Source organism: Thamnophis sirtalis, unplaced genomic scaffold (assembly GCF_051295495.1).
Source record: "Thamnophis sirtalis isolate CommonGarterSnake01/CBP01778 unplaced genomic scaffold, rThaSir2_p1.2 scaffold_8, whole genome shotgun sequence".
NCBI lineage: Eukaryota > Metazoa > Chordata > Lepidosauria > Squamata > Natricidae > Thamnophis > Thamnophis sirtalis.
In genome coordinates, this window is record NW_028261388.1 from 45,341,763 (window position 1) to 45,366,819 (window position 25,057).

Consider the following 25,057-nt stretch of genomic DNA (forward strand, 5'->3'; position numbering starts at 1 on the left):
CCCTTACATCAAAGGCACCACAGATAAAATCAGCAAAATTCTCCACAAACACAATATCAAGACAGCCTTCGGCACTGACCAAAAATTAGCCAACATCTTAAGAAACCCAAAAGACAATATTCAGCTAGAAAACCAAGAAGTCTATGAAATACCATGCAAAATCTGCCCAGCCACATACATTGAAAAACTAATAGGAGAATAAATGCACGCATCGCAGAACACAAGAACGCAGTCAGAAAAGAAGAAAAAACTTCCTTCCTCTTCCAGCACCTTAAAGCAACAGCACATGAAATTGATTTTGAAGGAACTAAATTACTCTCCAAATCTGAACACTTCAACAAGAGAATAATTATGGAAGCTATCAAAATAGAGAAACACCCCCACGACATGAACAAACGTGACGATACCTCCTGCCTAGCAGACATCTGGAAACTAGCCCTAGTCAATAAACGAGTCCCAGCCACAAAAACCAACACAGGACCCAGAACAACACAGGACACAATCACCAATCACCCTCACCAAACATCAATTCCATCAACCAATCAAGATGTGACAACACAGCCAACCAATCCATTTAAAGCAACAAAGCCAACATTCCACATGCACCCCACCTATATTTTTAGAAAAACGGCAGCTCCAATCACACTTTGCTCACACAAGCACAAAGCCAAAGGCCCCAGCCTGAAGATGACAAGTGTGAACATCACCAAGATACTGTCAATCTTACACAGGAAAAGACTTGAATACGCCAAGTCCTGCATACCTATACCCGTGAAAATCTATGAAAACAAACACATACACACACACATGTGTATGTATACATACATACACACACATACATACATGTTATAAAACATATAAATAGTATGGTTTTAGATAAAATCAGCCTCTCTACCATATGAAATTAGGACACCAACCAGAAGCGTTTCTTGCTAAGACTTTGGGGGGCGGGCGGAGCTGCAGCCAGTGCAGCTGGAGCATGTTTGCAGTAGTGCCTCCTGGTTTTGTTTTATTTTATCAATTTTTAGTACTCCCATTGGATCCTTTTTTATTTAATTAACATTTTTTGGTGGAGAATGTTTATAAGGAACTAAAGATTCATTAATAATGCCAATATAGTTTTTCACTTATTAACTCAAAATTAAAGATAGGATTGTAATGTTAGGGCAAACAAGCAAAATGTTCAAATTGTATTTTTCAATTTGGTTATAACATGTATTTTTCAATAGTTATAATCCCAATATCTTTTTATTTATTTCCTTCTCCATAAAATAATTATGCATTTATTTAATTCCAGGTATTTTCTGTTCCCAGTTTCTCTTCTATGATATTTTTTTCTCTTCCTAATTTTTTTCTTCTTTCTTTTTGCAAAATGCAGAACACATAAACTTAATACTGTGCAACCCACTCAAGTAACTTATTAAAATATGTACCGGTAAGTGTTAATTATTTTACTGGAAATAAAGTTAAACTTCCTTCAATTTACTTACAGAATACTTTAGTTTCAGTTATCATGACATGTTACAGGGGTTGAGAATGGACCACCATATGAACTCTTTCAGACTAATCTTCAACATTCTAATATATACAAAAGCCTCTATCTAGGTCTTCTTTAAGGTGTTAGAATAGCATAATGGTGGAAAGGAATAGGTCATGTGAGCAGATGGCTAAAATGTGAAAGGATTGAAGAGAAAAAGAATGTGTGAGTTGATGTATTTTGTCTGGAACAACAGTGAAGGAAAGCAGACAATGACTGTGACATATGATTTACTTTTCCAGATTAAAAGTATTATCTGAATCTGTTGCAAGTTTCATGGTATATTTACCACAGTATTGGTTCCATAAATTGAAGGCTTCAATATCAACTTTTTACATTTGTCAATGGCAGTTCATTGAGATTAGGGATCCTTCAAAGCATAAATAAAGACAATACAATTGTATAGAATGGAGAATAAATGCACACACAAAAAAGATGTTTTTGTCATATATTTATGCCCTCTGCTGGTTAGTTGGCAACTAATTTATTTGCTCATTAATTCATTTTAGCCAATCTCATTTTCTGAATTTAGAAATGACATTTGCAGCATATATGTATTTGTACAGATTCAAAACAAATACAATAGCAACATTATTTTATCCAGAGAACAGATAATCATAAAGACTCCTTCAACTGTAATTTGGTCACTTAATAGACATAGTTTTAGTTGTAAAAATATAGAATTTAACTAGTCTAACTTTGAGCACACAGAATTCTCAGTGGTGTACTCCCAAGTATGATTAAGTCCAATCCTCCATTTTTACAAGATTAGACAAGGTGTGCAAGGCAATATATTAAATTAAATTTATTTATTTATTAGATTTCTGTACTGTTTATGTCATCTAAAACATATGCATTTTTAAGCATAGAAAACATAAGGAGAAAAGCATTCAATTATGCTTTATGATACAAATTTGTCTGGGATAGTTTTCTTTTAAGCATTTTATTGAAAGAAAACAAAGCATAAATAAACAAGTGAATCACATGTAACATCCTGTCTCTTTCAAAAAACAAGCAAACATTGAAACCTTTCACCTTTCAGTCACTGACTGAACCTAGATTTTCAGGAAAGAAGTCCAAGTGAGAATGCAGAAAATGAATCCTCATGTCAGCCATTTCCTGGTAATTCAGGAAAGTAAAGTAAAAGTGAAGGCTAAACTGAACTGCATAAGTCACCTGTGAAGAAATCAGTTGCAAATCTGAACATTTTGATAAAATATGTGAAATTTATCACATTTTTATATTTTGTTGCTGTGGTTGTTCAGTCACTAACTCATGTCTGACTCTTTGTGGTTATATAGACCACAGCATGCCAGCCCCTCTTATCCTCCACTGTATACCCAGAATTCGCCCAAATTCATCTTCACTGCATTAATGACTATCTAACTATCTCATCCTCTGCCGTACCCTTCTCTTTTTGTATTCACTCTTTCTCAACATCAGAATCTTTTTCCAATGAGTCCTTTCTTCTCATTTGATGGCCAAAGTATTTGAACTTCAGCTTCAGTTTCTATCCTTCCAAAGAGCAGTCGGGGTTGATTTCCTTTAGAACATCTTTGTATACAACACCTAATTCCACATGTCATGTCATTTGTTAATGCATGGAAAAGAACACTGTATGAGAATTAGTCACTACAAATGTTTTGCTAAACTCAATTTTGAACTATAACTGCAGATATCAGTATATTTATTCCATGTATAGATGAATTTTAAAATAGTAATGCTGAAATTAGCATCACACTATTCTCAATTTACAAAATCCATATGAAAAATATTATGCATATAATACCTTTTAAATAATAGGCATTTTCTCTGTTGAAAAATGGTTGTAAGAAGTACACAGAAAATATGTTAAGAGAAATAAGTAGTAAAATTGTTATGCATTTTCATGACCATCCTCACCACTGGTCACAGGATGTAAAGATTCAGTTTTTGATTAAACTAGATTCAGGAAGAGGATATAATGCAATTTCTGATTTATCTCATTGCTGTTCATTTTTTCCCAGATTTTTCCCCCTCTATAGAAATGTAATCTGATGAAGCTTCCAAAATTGTAAGTACTGTAACGTTGTTTTCTTCAGGTATTTCAATTATGCCCTCACTGTCCTTTATCTTTTCAGATGAGGCCAAATAGGGCAGGATTAATTATGTGACTAAATAGAATTGTAATTTCTGTAATAGTTGTGCTCATATACTTAACTTGAAAACAATTTCTCATCATATGCTAATGCATATGATATACTGTTTACATAATATAGATATATTGTACATGTACATATACATGAGCTATATAGATATATAGATGAGAAACTGTTTCAGATCTAACATTTTAACTTCAGTTCTTTTTTATGGCAATTTATTTCTCCTATTGTTACTAATAATCATGGATGCATGCTGTGCTCAGTTCAATGGAAATTGTTTTGTGTATGTGCAAAAAAAAGATGGGACGGCGATAGCGGTGACTGGGGCACCCCTTCGGGGGTGTGGCCAACCTGGGTCACTGCTAGGAACCCATCTCTGCTCCTGTTGTAGTAAAAATCCAAACAGGTCAAAGATTGTATTGTATGATTAAATGGATAAATACTTTGAATGCAATAATACAGATTCATTTATGGGTATTTCAGTAGAAGAAAGAACCTAAACTCACTCCAGAAAAGAAAGATAGAAGATACTTTATCATTGGTATGTTAGTCCAGTTTTGATTGCTAAAATGGGCAATACATAAATAGAAATGTAAGCAGCAGATTAGATCATTATTTCCTGTTTGGTGACATTGACATGAAGTTCAGCAGTCTGGTAGAATGATATTCATATTAGAATGAAACAAATTATAAAATTGAATTCTTTTTCAACCTATGATATTTTTATTACATTTTACTGAAGTATGTATGCCTTCAAAGTATACTGAATTAAATTTACAAATTATAATTGTTGCCTGAATACTATATGCTTCTTACTAGAAAATTTATCTGATTCTCTTAACTTAAGAATGGCTAACCAAGTTGTGGGAGTATGCTTTGATGTTAAAATACTTTGTAACTTAAAAGTAAATCTGGCACAACTGTAACTAGAAACTATTGATAGACTATAATTTAACACTCATCCAAAATATGCATTTAAATATGCATGGAATTTATTTTGATTTTACAAAAATTTAAAATGAGAATATTTATTTACGTATTAAAATATATTGACTGCCCAACTCCAGTGAACTCAGGGTAGTATACAAAACTAGATAAAACATTAAAAAACAGCTAAAACAAAATAAAATGGAATGAAAATACAGCAATATGAACTGAATGTATTACAATGTATATTTTTATTTGGTGAGTTACATTGTCTTCTGGGAGAAATTGCTTTATAGCAGCTACTGCATATGGTAGACATAAAAAACATCAGTAGTGGGATTCAATTTTTTTTGCTACTGGTTCTATAGGCGTGGCTTGGTGGGTGTGGCCTAGCTTGGGTAGTAATCATATAGATAGTATGAAGAATAGAAATATCCCATTCCTTTTGGAATTAGATATCTTGCTGGCTGGGAATTTCTGGAACTTGTGGTTTTAATGTATCAAACATTTGAAAACAGTAATCTAATTGCCCTATTTTAGTTGGAGTTTGAGGTGATCTACTTACTTCAGGGAGATTGAATGAATAGTTTGTTGCTTTCTTATTTCAATTTTGTTTTTCTGACAAATGTGAGGAAAAATTTGAAAATATGCTCTTGGATGGTTCAGAATTAGAATTAGAATACAACCAAGTAAATGTTTAATTGGCAATCAATCTCATTGTGTTTTGGTTGGGCTTATTTCATGACAAACTTGATTGGAATTACATCCTCACTCTTTTCTCCATGAAGAACTAGTAGCTTCTTCCTTTTAAATCTACAGTTAGAGATGTTGAAAAATCCTGTCAAAACTATATTTTAAGTAAGCATTTAATTTGCAGTTCCAGGTGTGTTAATGATGCAACAAATATGTTTTTATAGAATATACATATATTCTATGCATATGTACACACACACACACACGCACACACTCACACACTCTCTCACACACACCAAAACCTAAATGCACAGATATAGTGTAGGCAGTATGTGGCTCAATAGTAGCAACCCGGAGAGAGAACTAGATGTGCTACTAATGCACCACTTTAATTTGAGCCAGCATTGTGCAGCACCTGCCAAAAACTTGCTGCAGTTCTAAGTTGCATCAACAGAGGAATACTTTCAAGATCACATGAAGAAGAAGTATCATTTTATGCTGCACTGATGTGATCACTTTTGGAATACTGTGTCCAATTCTGATCACCATGATACAAAAAAAATGTTGAGAAACTAGAAAGAATGCAGAGTGACAAAGTGATAAGAGGTCTGGAGGTTTATCATATCATGAATGATTGATGGAACTAGGTTTATCTAGTCTAATGAAGAGAAGGACTGGGGTGATATGATAGCAGTCTGTCACAGAGATGGCATATTCTTCATAACTCTGAGGACAGGATAAGAAGTAATGGGTGTAATGGAAGATCATTGAAAATAAATCCAACCTAGAACTAAGGAGAAATTTCCTGAGAACAATTGTCAGTGGAATGACTTACCTCCTGAAGTTGTGGTGCTGCACCACTGGAGTTTTAAAGAAAAGACTGGACAACCATTTTTCCAGAATAGTAAAGTGTCCTGCTTGAGTAGGACTAGAAGCCATCCAAGGTCCCCTCCGGCCTTATTATTGTATGTTCTCTGTTCCATTGTATCTTTTATGTTTGTCTATGTTTTAGAAAATATGTTTTAGAAATTGTATGCAAAAGGCAAATTTTATGAATGCTTCTTTTGCAATTTACAATTCACATGATAAAAAAGAGTTAATAGCACACTTTGAAACCTGAGTATGTGCCAAGCTGAATGATGTTCATATAGTGTCATACAACAAAAATATGTTAGGTTGTTAAACAATGAAATGCAGAAATGTGTTGCCTATGAGTTATATTTTTGGCATCCACTCCTCCCTTAACATTCTTAGAGAACTTTAAAAATAAAGTTTTTATTTATTTATTCAGGTCAGACCCTGAAACATCTTAGGGGATATGTATGCAATATTTTAATCACAAGGTACAAAGACCTACAGGGGAAATTTCAAGCTATAGGTCAATAGACTCAAATTAAGTATTTTGTTAATTTATGGAAAAAATATTGCTAGGTTCATTCCATGATTGCAGTATATGTTAATACTACTCCAAAAACAAGATGATGCACAAAAACGATTTTAATATATTAGCAAATGGATTACATTTATACGTTACCATTGTGATATCTCTTTTTTTCTTTCACATGAAACCTTCAACACATCTTGCATTTACCCCTCTTTAGCTTTAGTCTGTTGAATTGAAGTTTATTCTTGGACTGAGATAAAGATATATGATTCCCATGATACAATAATATCTTATTTAGAAAATAGGCCATGTTTTTTTTTTAGTGCAACATTTCCCTGCTTCTTTTCTGACAACATATTAAGTTGAAATTCATTTTGAAATCATCTTTTCAGACCACATGGGTGTTGTTAAAGTGTGGGAACCATTGCTTCTGAACTATATTAATATCACAAGCTACATTGAAGTTCTTAAGTGCTGTATTTATTCCATAGTCAGTATGGCAGGGTGTTGGAATAAAAAACATGTATTCTGCCTACGTGGTGGATGCAATTACTTTTAAGATGAAATGTTTAAGGTGATACATAATGGAGAAACCATAACTGAAAATAGTTTTACAAACAAAATAAAACTGACCTAATAAGTAATAAAATCAAATTCAAAACCTATTCCCAGCTGTTTCTTAACATAGTTTCATTCAGCAGTATTAGCTTTATCCTATAAACACTGATTAGCTTTAACAATGACCCCCAATAAAATGGTCATTGTAAAATAATAATAAAATCCATAGAAGCATTTGGACCCCATAGCTTACATTCACTTAGTTTCTCCTAAAATCATCTAATAACGTCCTAGCCTAATATTAGCAAATGTTTTTCTCCCTCCTTCCTCCATTTCCAAATTGTGTTTGATTTGATTTTCTTTTTAGCACACTTTGGGTTATGTAAGTTTTAATAAGCAGCTTTGGTGCTCCTCAAGGCACACCCCACACACTTATGCTGCGTGACCCTAGGTCACAAGTAATGGTTGCAAGCTAATTGATTGAGAAAGGTTTGTCTGACTGGGCCTCTTTTGAGTCCTCCCTTTACATTCCTAAATTCTATGAAGGAGCAGTGGCTGCTTAGCTTGGTTGGGAAGGGGGGAGGAGAAAGGAACAGAGGAAGCTCTCCAAGTTCTGATTATGCGCAGTTTCCTTTCTGAACTGAATCCTCTCTCCACCCACCACTAACTAAACTTTTAAACTAGGAGGAGGCGAACAGCTTAAACCTTTTCTCAGTGCAACGGAAAAGTGAATCCAGGGTGCGGTGAGTTGCCAAGAACCAGCTGCTGCTCTAGACAATTACAGGAGTTTTGTGGATATGCTACTCAGAGTTCAACAAAATGGACTATTGCTCAGTGCAGAAACTTGTTTTCAGGCTGACAGGCAAATAAGCCGTATCACATAAAGGGCCTCTATGTGGCATCTCTGAGCTGTAAGCTCCGGACAGCCTTGGGGGAAAAAAGTGCAGTGGAGCAAGACAAAAATTACCACAAACTTCAGACAACAATTGCTTTTTTTCTGATGGTGAGTCCAGATTCGAAATATGGGTATAAATATGCCCAGTTTTCTTTATGTGCATGTTCATTATTTATTTATTTTTGATTGGGATGAGAGAATAATCTTGATCAGAGAATTGAATCCAGACTCCCTCCTCTCTATCATGCTTGTCTAATGCCTTCCATGCACATTACCGGGAGGGTTAATGATTCCTGAATGAAAAACCACATAGTTATTTAAACTGATCCAAAGAAGGAGGTGGCATATCTGCAATTAACACTCCCAGGTGTGCGTCAACAGGGACAGTGAGAAAAGAAACAACCATCTATTGCAACAGTGTCCACAATAGCCTCTGTTTTGGAAATTCCTTTGCTTGCTCTTATGTGGTGCCTTATCTGAGAATGTATAAGACAGTCACTATGAAAAGAGCTTTGTGTTTGAATTCCTGGTGAGTCGAAGGGTCAGGGCCTGCAAGTTATCTGTCTGCCAGCAAGACTCATTTCTCTGTCCTTTATTTTTCAAGAGAAATAAGGAGGGGGTATCCTTCCTCCCAGCCACCCCCATTCTCATCAGTGCTTGCATTCAACTTCACCCTTTGTTACACAGGAGACTTGTATTATGAGCCGTCAGTTTTTCATTTTCTTTTGACCATATTTACTAACAACTCTTGGCTAATCACAATGTGTCAAGTTCCTTTGTTCTGAAACAGATAAAGTTGGGCAAAAATGAAATTATCCTGAGTTTCGATTCTACGATACATCCTTCGGAAGATCTTGCTGCATTTTATTTTATGTATGGAATCAAATGTATTCTAAAGATTTTTGACAGATGTGGGAAAGATGTTGCCCTAAATAGTTGCCAGGTAATCAATTAATAATTAATAATTCTAATTTGCATGACTGATTGGTTTGAAAATCTTACCAGTTTTATTTTTAAAACTACATAAAATGTTATGTGACAGGAAGTACAGAAATAACTGAAAAATCTCCTGAGTGCATAAAATTTAGAGTAACAAATCTGTGCATGTAAGCATTACATGTGTAATAATTTAACACCTTAAAAAAATAAACAAACAAGCCCAAGTTAAACAATGTAACTGCATTTCCTTTGATTTAAATGTAAAGGCTTTTTACTCCTTAGCTGTGTACAAGAACAAAATATAGAAAAGTAATGAAGCTTTTAAATTTTGCAAAGAATATTAAATTTCAGAATATATCTCTACTCCAGATATGAATGAAAAATCAGTAACAGCCTGAGGTTACAGAACTCATATGTGCACATTTGCAATTGTTTATCATAGCTATTTTCTTCCTACTTGTTTCATTTTAAAAGTTTGTTATGTTATCTGACCAGATAGTTTGCAAAAATGGACTAATTACATTGCCTCTACGAAAAAGATTATTTTCCCCCAACTCATCTTAAAAACAGGGGAATTATCTTAGATTTGTTGAGAATATGAATATGTAGACAAAAAAGTTTTTCTCTGTTTGATCTTACAATAAGGGTTGTTTATGTTAAACTCAAGGATGCCACCTTTCAAGTAAATATGATTTGCTTGTAGAAGATCTATCTTATTGGAGGTATAAAAACATAACTGTTATATATATATTCAGATATAAATAGTGTTTACATCAACTTGTAAACCTTATATTTGCAGCAGAATTTTTTTAGAGGTTGAGATTTATACTCTGCAGTTAGACAAAGAAGGAAAGTATGAAAGGAGTCTTGAACTTTTACTTTGCATGGGTTATTTTCTTTGGACTGTTTTCAGAGTACATTTTGAATCAGAGACTGATAAGGAAATGTGGCTGAAAGAATGAAAGCAGCCATTTCAGGTACTTGTTCTGAACATCAGTATCTTCTCCTTTGCAGGAAAGCGGGAGAATACAGTTTTTGAATACTTTACCACACTTAAAAATCTCTTTAACTTGGCTGTTAGTTTTTTTTTTAAGACCACTGACATTTTTCAACATTCGATTGCAAGAACAAATTATAGAAGTTAAATTAGAATGTTGTAATAGAGAATTATTCTAGGTGCATAATTTCTGATCCATAAATCCATAAATCAAAGTATACTTTAGAAACAAACTTACCTAGTTATTGGTTTTACAATTCTCACAGTATTTGAACAAAAATGTTACTTGAATCCAGAATCTACATTAAGCTGAGCCTAACTGGATTTTCTTTCTAAACTGATAAAAATCTGCATGCACTAAGATACATAATCTGCATTGCGGAACAATGCTGTTTAATGCCATAAAACATCTGGATTGTCCCAAATGTATTATGTGATATTGTATCATTCAAAACTATTCCTTGCCTGATATTAAAGATGTAATTTGTATCTTATGTAGAACTTTTTGTATTATTAAATCGTTGTGTCCTTATAGTCATCCCAAAGGTGCTTTTTCAAGGGGCAACTTGACTTTATGGTTTTTCTTTGAAGAAGTTTCGCTTCTCATCCTAGAAGCTTCTTCAGTTATTTACTCAGAGCTGAAGAAGCTTCTTGGATGAGAAGTGAAACCTCTTCAAAGAAAAACCAGAAAGTCAAGTTGTCTCTTGAAACTGGACTTTCTGTTTTTTCTTCAAAGAGGTTTCGCTTTGGGACAACCATGACCTGGATGACTGAGAATCTCCATAGACATGTCCTTATGGTATTTCTGTAAAATACCATTTTATTGTTACATAATAACCCTGCTCAATTAAAACTGAATATGTCAAGTGTCTGTCAAAATATTGATGACCACATCTATAAATTAGTGCTACATTTATTATATTAGTTGACACACAATCAGTTAATATGTACTTTCAACTGATGGTATCATGAAGAAAATAATGTTGGAGTCTTCAGGCATATATCATTCTGAATTGTGACATTCCTATATGTAATGTACAGAACACTATGAGCCCACATTGTTCACATTATGCTGAACCTAATTCATTGACCTGTCAGTAAAATATTATGAACCTGGTATCGCTAGTCTCAGAAATGAAAAGCATTGAGGTGGAAATAATGGAATATCTTAGAGCTAAATTCCAAATGTGCTTAGATCTCAAAGTACCAAATCTTTATTGACATAGAAATAGTGCAGTTAACAAGCAAACATTTACAAACAGGCAAGGTTATACCTCAAAGTTTCCTGAAGTCAGCAATCTGTATTCTCAAACTGGAATTCTTTGGTGGTCATATACATTGTACAAAATAACAAATTATTTAAAAAGAATCTTAAACATTATTAAATTAATCTGCCCTGTACATAATGGCCATTTAGACAGATATCAATCCTAATATCTAAAATGCCTTTCTTTCTGGAACTATCCAATGATGACAGAGTAGAAGTTGGATGTCTGATTATTGCAATTCTGCATCTATTTGTCAGAAGAAAATTCTGCTCAGATAAAAATATCTGCAGCAGAAATCTTGAAAAGAAAAACCAACTATTTATTTTTCTGTATCATCCAGAATCCATTGGATCCATTGAAAAGAATAAAAAGAAATTAGACATTGCTATTCTTCAAAACTAATTCTGTAAATGATTATAGAGTTTATTATATGGCTCCCCTCTCACCAGAGTGTTAGATCTGTCTATACTTTGTTCTATACACTGGAGACATCTTCTAATTGTAATCAGTGGAATTACTTACCTCCGGAAGTTGTGAGTTCTCCAACATTGGAGGTTGCCAGAACTTCTAGCACATGTATAACATTTTAGCATCTCTGTTCTTATATACAGACAGATATACAGACAGACAGACAGACAGACAGGCAGGCAGGCAGGCAGGCAGGCAGGCAGGCAGACAGACAGACAGACAGACAGACAGACATGATAATTAGATAGAAAAGTAGAGAATAGAATAAATAATTCTGTCAGACTTGAGGCACGGTGGATGACATTATTTACTGGATATATTTTGCATATTTTTATGTTGCTTACCTATATTTCCTATTTGTTTATTTCACTGTGTTTTTCTTCATCTTATTTGAATCAAATAAGCAAATATATTTTCCTGTGATGAATATATAAATGGGACATAAAGTTTAAGTTCATTGAAAGAAATCCAGAATATACCTTTGAGCATACTTATGACTTCTCATAAGTAAAACCATTTAGAAGATTAGCTAGCTTTACCATCAGTCTCATAACAGATGAGTTTGGAAGCTCTCAAAGTGTGTTGTACTAGGAGTACTTTGGGGCTTCAAGGAGAAGCTTTAGAGAGGCACTTCACCCACAAGGAATGCCACAAGGAAGTTATCTTTCAGAACATTTTGTACAACTCTAATAATACTTTTAGGCATGTAATGTGCATAGGCACTTATGGAATCCATTTACTGGCACTGGAATAGATTAAAGTTAATATTACGTATAAGCTAAACAGTTATGTGGATTTTCATTTTTAAAAAGAAAATCTGGGGTTTTGTTTTGCTTTATTTTTTTTACAGTTTCGAAACTGTTACCAAATGCCTTTAAATACACCCGGTGCAAATTTATCTGCTTAGCATAAAATATGTATCAATTTTTCCATGTGAACTACAGCAATGGAATACCACCACCCATAGGCAAGATTGTGATTGTCTTTTGCATCTGTTTGGGGTCTACATTTGCAAAAACAGTTGTCCATAGAGGAAATCTTTGTGAAAAATTGAAAAAAACGGACAAATTAGGAGGCTGAAAGATGGTGAATTCACTATCAAAAATGCATATGCATCCAGTACTGTAGTTAAGAATAAGAATAAACAAAGTAAAACAAAACGTGTCCTTTAGCTATAGTCAAAATAAAAGAAAGGAGAAAAATATGGACAAAATAACTGAAAAAGAAGACAAATCAGTAGCTACTTTTTTGAGTCTTCAAAAATAAAAGGTGTGTGCCATCAAGAAATGTATTTATTTCATTTCTATTTCACCAAAAGATAAGGACTGAATCTTGAGACTAGCAGAAACAAAATTAGGGGATATTTTTTTACTTGAATTAATTCAAATTTCTAGTGATGGAAATTTAATAGGTTAATAGTATACTGAAGAAGGGGCTAATGGTCTGCTAAATTTCATGCATTAATACTAAATCATGAAGCGATTGCTGTTTAATTGCATCTTGAAAACAAAGGCTAACTTTGTCTTGTTTCTTGATTAGGTAATTCCCTTAACTGATTTGGCAATTCTGTGGATATACCATGTTTTTATTTTAGTAAATCATTTGACAAGGCACACTGATAGTCTCAGTGGAAGCTAGCTAAGTGTGGGATGGGTGGCATGACAATTAAGTAAATACTTAGCTGGCTTGAAAATTGTAAGAATGGTTCTTATCAAACTGGAGAATCATATTGAGTGGAATGCCACAATGTTTAGCTCTGCATGCTATACAGGTAGTCCTCAACTTATAATCACAATTGAGCTCAAAATTTATGTTGCTAAGTGAAAAAATTGTTAAGTGAGTTTTATCCCGTTTTACGACTTTTCTCGCCACATTTGTTAACTAAATCATTGCAGTTCTTAAATTAGTAACATGATTGTTAAGTGAATCTTAACGATAAATGGTTTTCCTATTGACTTTGCTTGTCAGAAAATCATAAAAGGGGATCACATGACTCTGGGACACTGAAACTATCATAAATGTGAGTCAGTTGACAAACTGAAATTCAAACTTTTTTACTACCAGTTCTATGGACATGGCTTGGTGGGCATGGCAGGGGAAGGATACTGCAAAATCTCAATTCCCACCCCACTCTGGGGTCAGCCAGAGGTGGCACTTGCTGGTTCTCTGAACTACTCAAAATTTCCGCTACTGGTTCTCCAGAACCTGTCAGAACCTGCTGGATTTCACCCCTGATATGCATGTAAATCATGTGACCATGGCCATGCTGCAACGACCATAAGTGTGAAAAGTGGTTATAAGTCATTTTTTTCAGTGCCGTTGTAATTTCGAACAGCCACTAAACGAGCTGTGGTGGTGCAGTTAGAATGCAGTATTAGAGGCTAATTCAGTTCACTACTAGAGTTTAATCCTGACCAGCTCAGGGTTAACTCAGCGTCCCATCCTTCTGAGGTCAGTGAAATGATGACAGTTGGGGTAAATATGCTGACTCTGTAAACCACTTAGAGACTGCTGAAGCAGTATATAAGTCCAAGTAGTACTGCTCCTCTTAATAAAATTAATAGAATCCAAAGAGGATCTTACAATAAAACAGTCAAAGCAAAGGGGAAGAGGAATTCTAAAACAAAACTCAATGTAAAAACCAGAATAGAATCTAAAACTTAAAAAACATGGTAAATATTTAATAATAGTATTTTATATATTTGTCAATTTTATATGTCCACCCATCGCCTACAAAATGACACTGGTAGCATATAATAAAACCACTAATTATTATATATTTTAAAAAACCATTAAAATAGCAATAGGCTTATATACCACCTCTATTGCTTTATAGTGCTCTCTGGGCGGTTACAATGTAGAGTATTATTTACATATTGCCCCCAACAATCTGGGTCTGAATTGTACTGACCTGGGAAAGATGGAAGGCTGAGCCAACTTTGAGCTTCCCCCGGGTTGAACTCCAGGCTGTGGGCAGAGTTTGCCTGCAACAGTGCAGTTTAACTACTGCAGGATAACAACAATAAGAATAAATAAAAAAGACCATGAGAAATAAAATGTTACAAATACAACCAATTTGCTGGGTCCCTATAAGAAGGAAATCCCAAGCTTGCTGAGGAGTGGGAAACCCATGTTTTGAGGCTTTCTGAAAAGCCTGAGGTTTGGAAAGAATTTCACCTCAGGAGGAATGATGTTTGAGAGGATGGTTATATGGCAGAAAAGGTTCACTCTTAGATTCCTATCAGATGAACCTCTTTTCAGACAGGGTATGCAGCATGTCTCCTGTCGGACCCCATGGGATTGACGGATTTAATAGAGAAAAAGATTCTGGAGGATTACCATAGAGAAGGCATTTCAGAACTTTTACAACTATTACTGAGGAAAACTTGTTTCTTGTTGTGTGAAGATTAGATAATATATTATTAGATAATATATTATTATCTAATCTTCACATAACAGAAACCAGGGCCTCTGAAGTTGAACTTAGCAATGCACTCCTGTTTTATTCTAGTTATTGAGAGGAAGAGAGGCATGTACATACTCAATATTCAGTCAAGGTGAATGAATACAGTTAAGATACGTTGTATCTGGGAAAAATCCTTTTAAATGTATAAGTTAATGGCTGCTTACAAAATTTTGGAAATCCATCAAATGGCTTATGCCTTAAGAATGTGGAATGTTTCTCAGTTACACGTTGATCTTCTTTGTTCAGTAACAATGCAATACTGAAAAATTACTGAATTTACTACAATACTGAAATTTTATTTCTTTAGTTAATACTCATTCTCTTAAAAATATTTTGGGAAATGTTTTTCAGTTTAGAATTAATTAAATGAGCACTTAGGAGATGTAATTTATGATAGGAGAATGTTATTCTGTTTTGGCAGTTTTGTTGCTTTTAAAAGTGATTATAGTGAAAATATTTATACTAAGCCAATTTTTAAGATAAAACAAGTCATAAAAGTAATTTATGTGGGCATGCTTTTCTGTCAGTAGAGTAGTGAACATATCAACCCATCTTTTTCTATCAAAGTGACCTGGAGTCCTTATCTACAAAGATAACCAGTTTTGTCATATGCCATTAAAACTAACTCTTAACATCCTGCTTCTAGATAGCTTAATGCAACAGAACACATCTATGCTGATGTATTTTATAATTGTCCAAACTAGCTAAGCTATGTGAATGTGAAATTTAAAGAAGATGCATTATATAGCAGCTTGGGCATTTTTGGAAAAACTTATCAATCTATCTTATATATAAGCTATGACTTACAAACTGAATTATAGACAAAAACTGATCATTCAAGAGGAAATGGCAAAATATGTATAGAATACTTGTTTTACAGTAGTCTTTCAACTGTTTCAATCTGAAAATATTAGACTAATAACTTCTTCAATATCCACAAGAGTTCCAACTCAATCAAGCTGCTTAGTGAATCCAACTCAAAGTATTGTGAAATGCTATGTACTTTGTTTTCTTTCCTACTTTTTCATCAACACTGAATGCAAATGATACTATAGTACTAATAATATATTCCTTAATCTATTGTATACAGACAACAAGAATCCTAAAAGGTATGATTAACTTAGAGACACTGCATGTCCCAAATTTTCACAATGAGTTTTCAATACTCAGTTTAATTATTTCCCATGTTTAATTGTATTTAAAATAAAGCAATATTATGACATTTGATCCCAAATATTTTTCAATTTCCAAATAAAATGTAACACTCCACCTAAAGGACTATTTTGCAACTTAGAAATTCTTCTGGATTGATAGCTTCTGAGGAATAGCAAGTAAAAGACCTGACCTGCAGAACTTCTGCCCAATTTCGTCCGATATGCCAGTTGTGATCCTGGACAATGTCTTTGACACTTTCATCATCTATGTTGAGTTTACATTTTATTTGAGGCTGCTTTTTAGGATTATTCAGAAGCTTCACTTGGTGAAGAATATAGCTTTCACCTGCTTTTGTATGAGGCACCTTTATAAGGTAATATTTACATAATGGTTGCTGCTTGATTGTCAGTTTGTTTCTGGAGTCAGTTAAAGGTATTGCTTATTATCTATGAAATCCTATGTCTCTTGAATCTTTTTACTTATGGGACTATCTTCTTCAGGTACACTGTAGATCTCCTGTATGGGTTATAAATAAAATATGCTGAAGATCTTCAACTCACAAGTGGACTGAACAAAGTAGAGTGAGTCTTCTGCTCTGTGACAGTCTTATAGCTTATCTCAAGCACTTATATCTGAAGAGTGAAACCCTACAGGCCATCAGTCAGCCAGTGGCAAGGCTCCAGGATCTGATGCGATCCCAGTGGAGGTCTATAAAGATGGTGGTGCAGTGCTTGTTGACAAATTCACTCAGCTGTTCCAGTCTTTATGGAATCAAGAATCCATTCCTTAGGAACTGAAATATGCATCCATCGTACATCTCTACAAGAGGAAAGGGAATTGACAAGTCTGCAATAATCATAGAGGGATGTCACTGTTTTCCATAGCAGGCAAGATCCTTGCATGAATGTTGCTGAACCACCTGACTGATCACCTGGAACAGGGTTTATTACTGAGACACAGTGCAGCTTCTGCAAAGAGTGTGGCACTGTGGACATGATCTTGACAGCTCGGCAGCTCCAAGAGAACTGTCAAGAGCAGAATCGTGAATTGTGCACCACCTTTGTGGATCTCACTAAGGCTTTTGACACTGTCAGTCACAAAGGTCTATGGCTCATCATGTCGAAGTTTGGGTGCCCTGATAGATTTATCCTGATGGTACGTCAGTTTCATGATGATGTGGTGGCTCACGTCCTGGATTACTGAGAAGTTTCAGAGTCTTTTCTGTTACAAATGGCATCAAGCAAGACTGCATGTTGGCACTGACCTTGTTCAGCATAATGTTTTCAGCCATTCTTTCAGACACCTTCCAGAACAGTTTCTTGGGAGTTAGCTTGAGATACAGGACTGATGGGAAACTGTTCAACTGTGAAGACTCCAGGTTGTCACCAAAATAAAGGAGACCATGCTATATGACCTCCACTTTGCTGACGACTGTGCCCTGAATGTTAGATAAGAGCAGAAAGTGCAAGCCACTGTGGACAAATTTGCAACAGCATGCGACAACTTAAGCCTCCTCATCAACATAAAGAAGACCAAAGTGATGGATTAACCAGATCCAAAAACCCAACACCAAGAGCTCACCATCACAGTGAAGAGACAAAAGCTGCAAGCAGTGGACTAATTTACATATCTTGGCAGCACTCTGTCCCGTGCAGTGACAATTTACATTGAGGACAACTGCAGAATCTCCAAGGCAAGCTCTGTATTTGGCAGACTACTGACCAACGTGTGTGGCCACTCTGGAATAAGCCTTGCTACAATGCTGAAAGACTACCGAGCAGTAGTGCTAACTATCCTGATGTATGCCAGTGACACCTGGACTGTATACAGGAGACATGCTAGGCAATTGAAGCACTTCCACACAACCTGCCTCCATAGAATTCTGAGGATCCAGGGGCAGGGGAAGATGCCAGACACAAAAGTCCTCTCCAGAGCAGGCCTGCCAGTAGTTCACACCGATGCTAGTAGTTCACATCTGCTGATGCAAGTCCAGACACACTGCAAGGATGCAAGGATGCAAGGATGCAAGGATGCCAGACCATCACATCCCTAAACAGCTCCTCTATGGTGAGCTGTCTCAAGGGAAGCAATTGCACGGGGTACAAAGGAAGTGATATAAAGACTTCTTCAAGTCTCTTGTTATTGACACCACCTACTGGGAAACCCTGGCACAAGATCGAGCAATATGACACAGGTTGATCCACCAAGGCTGTCAGACATTTGAAGACAGAACAACAACCATAGCACAAGAGAAGTGAGCACTTTGCAAATCCAGAGCTGCAAATGCTGCAACAATAGTGCCCACACATGTCTGCTCGACATGTAGCAGAATATTTCGTGCCCATATAGACTTATCAACCACCTACAGATGGGTGGCAGAGGTGGGTTGCTCCCGGTTCAGCCCAGATCGGCCAAACCGGTAGTAGTGGCAGCAGGAAGCTCCGCCCACCCACCTTGACGCTTCTGCGTAGAAGTGGTGCGCACACTCAGGAGTGTGCCCGAACCAGTAGTAAAAATATTGGCAACTCACGACTGATATGGGGGTTACAGTTTTATAAACAGCTGCTGTGCTGAAGTGCCAGCACCAAGAGAGATATGCAGTTCTTCCACTGCATAAAAACAATTATCTAAAGACATTTTTAACAAGTAAATTCAATAGGCCAAAATTTGAATGACGCTCTGCATATATGCAAAACTAAAAGAGATCTCCCCAATTCATTAAAGTACATTAGCTTTCAATTAGTTGACATATAATACCAATTGTGTTCCTTTGGTTCTAAACAGGCTTTTAGTACAAATCAAACGTTGAATATTATTATATAATGGCTAGCTTTCACTGTCTAAATCTTAATGTTTTAACAAGAGAATGTTGCTGAAACATGAACCTTTTTTCAAATTATGCTTTGAAACAGTTCAGAACTGTTGTTGATAGGTTAATGTGCAATATATGCCTCAGAAGGCCTACCTGGCTATTGATTGATTTCACTTAATGTTGAGTAGACAGGCATTGGTCATGGCAGTGGCACCCAAGTACCAATTTTTTTGAGAGACATTTTTTCCACCCACTGGGGGAGGGGATGGTTTTGGTTTTGCTTGTTCACCCACTGCTCATCTGCGACCCAGTTCCAAACAAGCCATAGACTGATTGTGGTCTGGGATTGGGGACCCCTGGCCTATGGTATAATCATATTAAAGCTACTATGTGCAAAAATTATTCTATAATTTTGATGTCTTTCTCCACTATCATACTTTAAATGTAATTAGCAGAACACATGTTCTTTAAGATAGTTGAATTTCAAAAATGTAGAGTGAAACATTTTGATTAATTGTATGAGTGTCTACTACTTTGCTTGTCTGTGACCATAATAAAAAATGATTGATTGGATACTTTACTTTTTTATTTTACCATGAAAGTTGTGTAGTTAGAGGTGATTATATGTAGTTCTATATCTATAAGAAGTTATAAGTTTCTAGTCCTTCCTTGGAATTATAAATTTATAAATTATAAATTCTACTTGTTTTGGAACAAGTAGCCAACTAATTATTAGGCATGTCATGAAATATTTAAGGGACTCCTGAGGGATCTCCTGTCTGCTTCAAGTTAGCTATCAATTTTGTTGAAGATATTGAAACCTCGTAAGAACAGCTTTGAATTGGTAACAATTTTATGGACTTGCTTTTTTTGTTCTGGAAATGAACTTGTTTAATTATCTGCCTTTCTGCTGCCCTATTATTTGAATTGTCTGCTATGTTTATGATCTTGCTCTTTTTCTTCTTCTGTTGGTTACTTTAATTATCTTCGTTAGCTCAAGAATGAGAGTAAGATTTACAAGGAATGATCTCTGTTAGTTCTATTGTGATAAGACTTTGTGAATGAACCTGCAATCAAAATCATGCTGTGGTTTAAATGAACTCAAAAGCATGTACCTGGACTGGATTATATGCTGTATATCAGTTAACAATTAAACTGAGACTTTGTGATCCTATATTACATTTATTTTAGTAGGCAGTATATCCTGTCCTTCAAAGACATTTTGTTAGCTCATCTGGTGGGTTTTTTTTAAAAAAAGTTTCTTTGGTTCTCCCTCTCTCCTAGGAGACAAATACGCAAACTCTTTATTAACCTAATAAGTAAAATAAGGAATTAAAAGGTATCCTTAATGAACTTTTGTGAATATATATCATTGATGTCATTTATTATTAATATCCTGTATAGATTGTTTAAAAACCTGGTCTTTCATGCTGAACACAAGCAGAGATATTGGTTGTGAATAAAAGTTTCCACTGCAAGTAAAAAGATTTTTCTTTGTCTTTGAGTTTTCTATGTTCCTTCTGCCAAAACAAACAAACCAATGTGTTGTTTTTAAAGATCCTTTTAAAAGCAAATGGTCATGAATTGCAGGTTTTATTTCATTGCTGAAGAAATCAAGGAGAGAAGCTGCCCAGAATTAAGGAGAATTTTCATGACAGAACAATTAATCTGTGGAATGGCTTGCCTTCAAACCTTGTAGGGGCCCCATCACTTAAGGTTTTAAAGAAGAAATTGGACAACCTTTTGTCTGAAGTGGTCCTCTTTGAACAGCAGGTTGGACTAGAAGACTTCCAAGGTCCCTTCCAGCTCTGTTATTGCTATATTCATTGTTCAGTATGCTTCAATAAATGTTGAATTGAGGGGATTCTGCAAGTAATGTACTTCTGAATAGGAAAATGAAGATTTTTTTTTCTGGGATAAAAGCCTTATCAGATATTAATGGATGAATGAGACTAATGTGCAGAATTGTGAGCAGTTTGATGTGTACATATCCTGAAGTGAACTGAAGTGAACTGATGTGTACATATCCTGAAGTGATCCTAAACAAATTGCAGATCAGAACTAAGTTAAACCTTGACATTTTGTATGCTTCTTGTTCAAAAAAATGATCCAAATGCTTGCATAAACAGAAAAACAGACTCACACTTTAGACAATAAAGTAAATGGCCACTGAATCAGTGCCTATTGCTATCATTATTTGCCAGCTAAAAGTGGTATTATAAAATGCCTATGAGACTGATGTGGTTTGTAAATACAGTATGTTGCCTTTCTCAGAGATACTGCATGGAAAAAGGTGATCACATATCATATGTTATATGTAGGTCCATGGGTATAATGGATTGTGAGAATAACTTTGGGAGAAAGGGGGAAAAGTGGCAACTTAGACAATGGCCACACAAAACATATCTCAAACCACAGAAACAATGGAGGTATGGAAAGAATCTTAGAAGGGAGACTCCTGTATGTGCAATTGGGATATTAGGGGGTGGGGTAAAGGGCATTGAGGGAGGGAGCCACCAACTATTTAATAGGCAGAGAAAGAAAGTAAGAAAGGATCCTCCCTAATTTATCAGATGGTAAAAAGAAGATGATGAGAGATTTGTATTTCCAGACTTGCAAGATTAATGTAATGTTAATGTAGACTTACAATGAGTTTTTCTGTCTGGACTACCAGGGAAAGTTTACATCTCCCTAGAAAGTAAAAGTAAAGAAGGAATCAAGTACTTTCAGACTAACAAGATTTATGTGTCTTTTGATTTCGTCCAGCCAAGAAATCAAAACCATGAGTATTAATACTATCTTTATTGTAAGGTTACAGTAAATATGCTCAGTAAATAAATATGCATTTAACATTTATACATAATGTATTAATTGCTATCTTTGTTGTTGCTTAAAAAACCCTTATGATTAAAATTGAATAGGTTGAATTTAAGAAATAATATATCTGAAGATAAAATGGACAGAATTAGACTGATTTCTAGCCTGGTGTATCTGATCTATTTTAAAGATGTTAGAAATTTTTGTATTTGAGAAAGCAGCAGTTTAATAAGAACTATGATGAATATACAAATAAAACTTTTAGATTAAACCAAGAATTCATGTAGGTTAGTATCTGGTCCAATAAAATACTTGCACAATTACTTATTTACATTCTTATTCAAATTCTTCCCAATTCAAAATCCCTATTATTTGTTGGGCTCTTACCTTAATAATCTACTAAACTAGCAGTCACTTCTCTATCTCATAAAAATTGATATATAACATATTGTAAATAATTTCTTTATTAAATTATTCCAATCATTTCAGTGTTTGTAATACTGCATATTAAAATATGTTCTTGATAAATTTATGTGCCTTCTGCAACCTTATATTTGATTTCAGTTTGCTGTTCAATTTGAAATTTCAGTATTATTTAATTTGAATTTGACATAAAAATCAGAGAATTGAATCAGTTTGATGACTCATTTTAATAAAAACAGGTATATGCATGCATAAAAAAGCTAAGATCTTTGAATCAAATCAAAGGCATCTGATATAATTCAATTTATTGACTCAGCAATCTGAGTTGTTGAAGTTGTTTCAAATTCTACCTCAAATTGAAATTTGTAATAACTTTTTGCATCAGATAATTTGAATTCTAAGTTTGTTTTATTTATCTAAATTAACTTTTGACTTTTTGCAAGTTTGTTGGGTTTGTTATAGTACCCATTTTATTAGATATCAAAGCCACATAAGTGTGTGTATATGAGTATTTGATTGGTTTCAAATCTCATTCCAACTGGTATGCTTGGAACGGGGCCGGCAGCGTCCTCATGGATGCACGCAGTGCGCATATGTGTCTTAGCACCTCCGTGACACTCCAGCTGCTCCGCGGAGCGTCATGCAGGCTCTGTATGAGCCATGCGTGTGCGTGACAGCGCAGAATCTTTAAAACACAGGTAAGGAACTTGGGCGGGCAGGTGGGCTCTCTGGAGCACCATACTGGAACGGTATCTGGTGCTCCTGGCTGGCTCCGGTATGCCCGTACTGGGGCATACTGCCTGCAACCCACCACTGGTGTAGTGACTGTAGATTTATCTGTTGCTTGTCTCTGCCCTGCATCATTGAGATTGGAATGGCCTACAATACAGGAAAATGAAATGAAATGTCATTTTAAAATAGAGAAGATGTAACTATTATGAATAAGAAGCTTAACAGCAGGCTTGAATAATAAATGAATTGCATTTTATTTCTATATTGTATGATCAGATTGAGTATGATTGGAATTATAAAGTCTGAACGATAGCTATGAAGGTAAAATTTGTCACATGAGAAAGATAGCAGTATGTCATGTCCCATAGAAAAGTATTAAATATCTAATATATCCAATGGAAGAAATCACCTAATTTTAAAAAAACATTCTTAAAATGTGATATCCAAACAAAAATCTCATAAAATTAGAAACTTTTAAATTGAGCTTGCAAATATATTAGAGATTTTCAACAAGTTTGTATTGCCTTAATTTTCTAGGGTTTCTGGGACTTCTACATGCCAAGCTGTAACTCCACAGAGAGTAAGTTGTTTTGGACTTGTCCGTTATTACTGAATTGTATTATTATTGAATACTGTTGAGTTATTAGAGTACTATATGTTACTCAAGCAATGTTTATAATCTCTCAGTGTAATGTAATGACAGTTTCAATCTATTTTGCAGTCAGTTGCAAATAACTCCCTATAAACAGGAGAAAATTCCAAAGCTGTTTAATAGCAATAGCAGTAGCATTTAGACATGTAGACTTATATACTGCTCCATGGTGCTTTACAGCACTCTGGGTGGTTTACAATGTCACAATTATTTGCATATTACCCCCAACAATTTGAATACTCATTTTACCGACCTTGGAAGAATGGAAGTCTGAGTCAACCTTGAATCCTGATAGGGTCAAACTCTAGGCTGTGGGCAAAGTTTGCCTGAAAGGCTTCACTTAATCACTCTTCTACCAGGTTTATCCATATTATATAGTTCATTCTCATCCAGATATTTTAGCAGTAATGGTATTTATTCCATTCTGTCATGTCGATAGCATTCAGATTATTTTGACATTCAAATTATTGTGACTTGCCTAACATTTAGTAGCATATGTGTCCCTCTATTCTAACCTCAATCAATACACATTTCATTTATCTTGGGATTTGATTTCTTTCTAGTCTAACATATGACTTGATGCTGGTCTATATATATGTACAGCTAATTTTATTTGTATTTTATTATTTGCAATAATATTTGCAACATGTTATAATTGAATAACCTGCATAAATTGTATTTTATAAATCTTACAATTTGCATTTAATTATATTTTATTTCAATTTTATTTTATTTCAAACATAAAAATAATACAAAGTAGTAACCTGTTAAATCTAGTTAGTGTCCCATCTATTCCAGTTGTCTATGTCTCACATTGAGATGCTTTCATAAAAGTCACCCACGTGATTATGAGGATAGGTTTCCATTCCATTTTTACTCACAAACCCCTATTATATAATGTAGACAATTGATTGTGATTCTGGACAGAGCTAACAGCCATCAACACTGACAGCCATTGATCCTTTATGAAGTTTTTCAGTCTTCCTTTAAACAATTATTACCCCAGATATACCAATTCCAGTATAATCAAGTATCACATAAAGAAGAACATTTATCAGTCCTCGCATTTAGTTATAATATAATGTTAAAATTATTGCCAATAATTTTATATCATGTGTAATTTTCTATGCTGCCTTTGTATTTTCTTGCTTACCATATTCCAAGCTAAAAAGTCATTGAAGTCTTTCCGCATG

General features: G+C 34.8%; 1 protein-coding gene across 13 annotated transcripts in view; it reads left to right on the forward strand.

Annotated features, from left to right (window-relative positions):
* Positions 1 to 25,057, forward strand: part of LOC106540114 (uncharacterized) — a 248,367-nt gene that overhangs the window by 27,366 nt on the left and 195,944 nt on the right. For 8 of the 13 annotated variants that reach the window (XR_015697495.1, XR_015697496.1, XM_087721540.1 and 5 more), the window contains exons 1-2: positions 7,868 to 8,243; positions 23,750 to 23,792. The gene's annotated coding sequence lies outside the window, so the exon portion shown is untranslated. Of the gene's footprint in view, positions 1 to 1,377; positions 1,436 to 3,543; positions 3,591 to 7,867; positions 8,244 to 8,268; positions 9,079 to 23,749; positions 23,793 to 25,057 lie in introns of those variants that run through there. The other 5 variants (XM_087721538.1, XM_087721539.1, XM_087721541.1 and 2 more) reach the window with 3 other exon arrangements.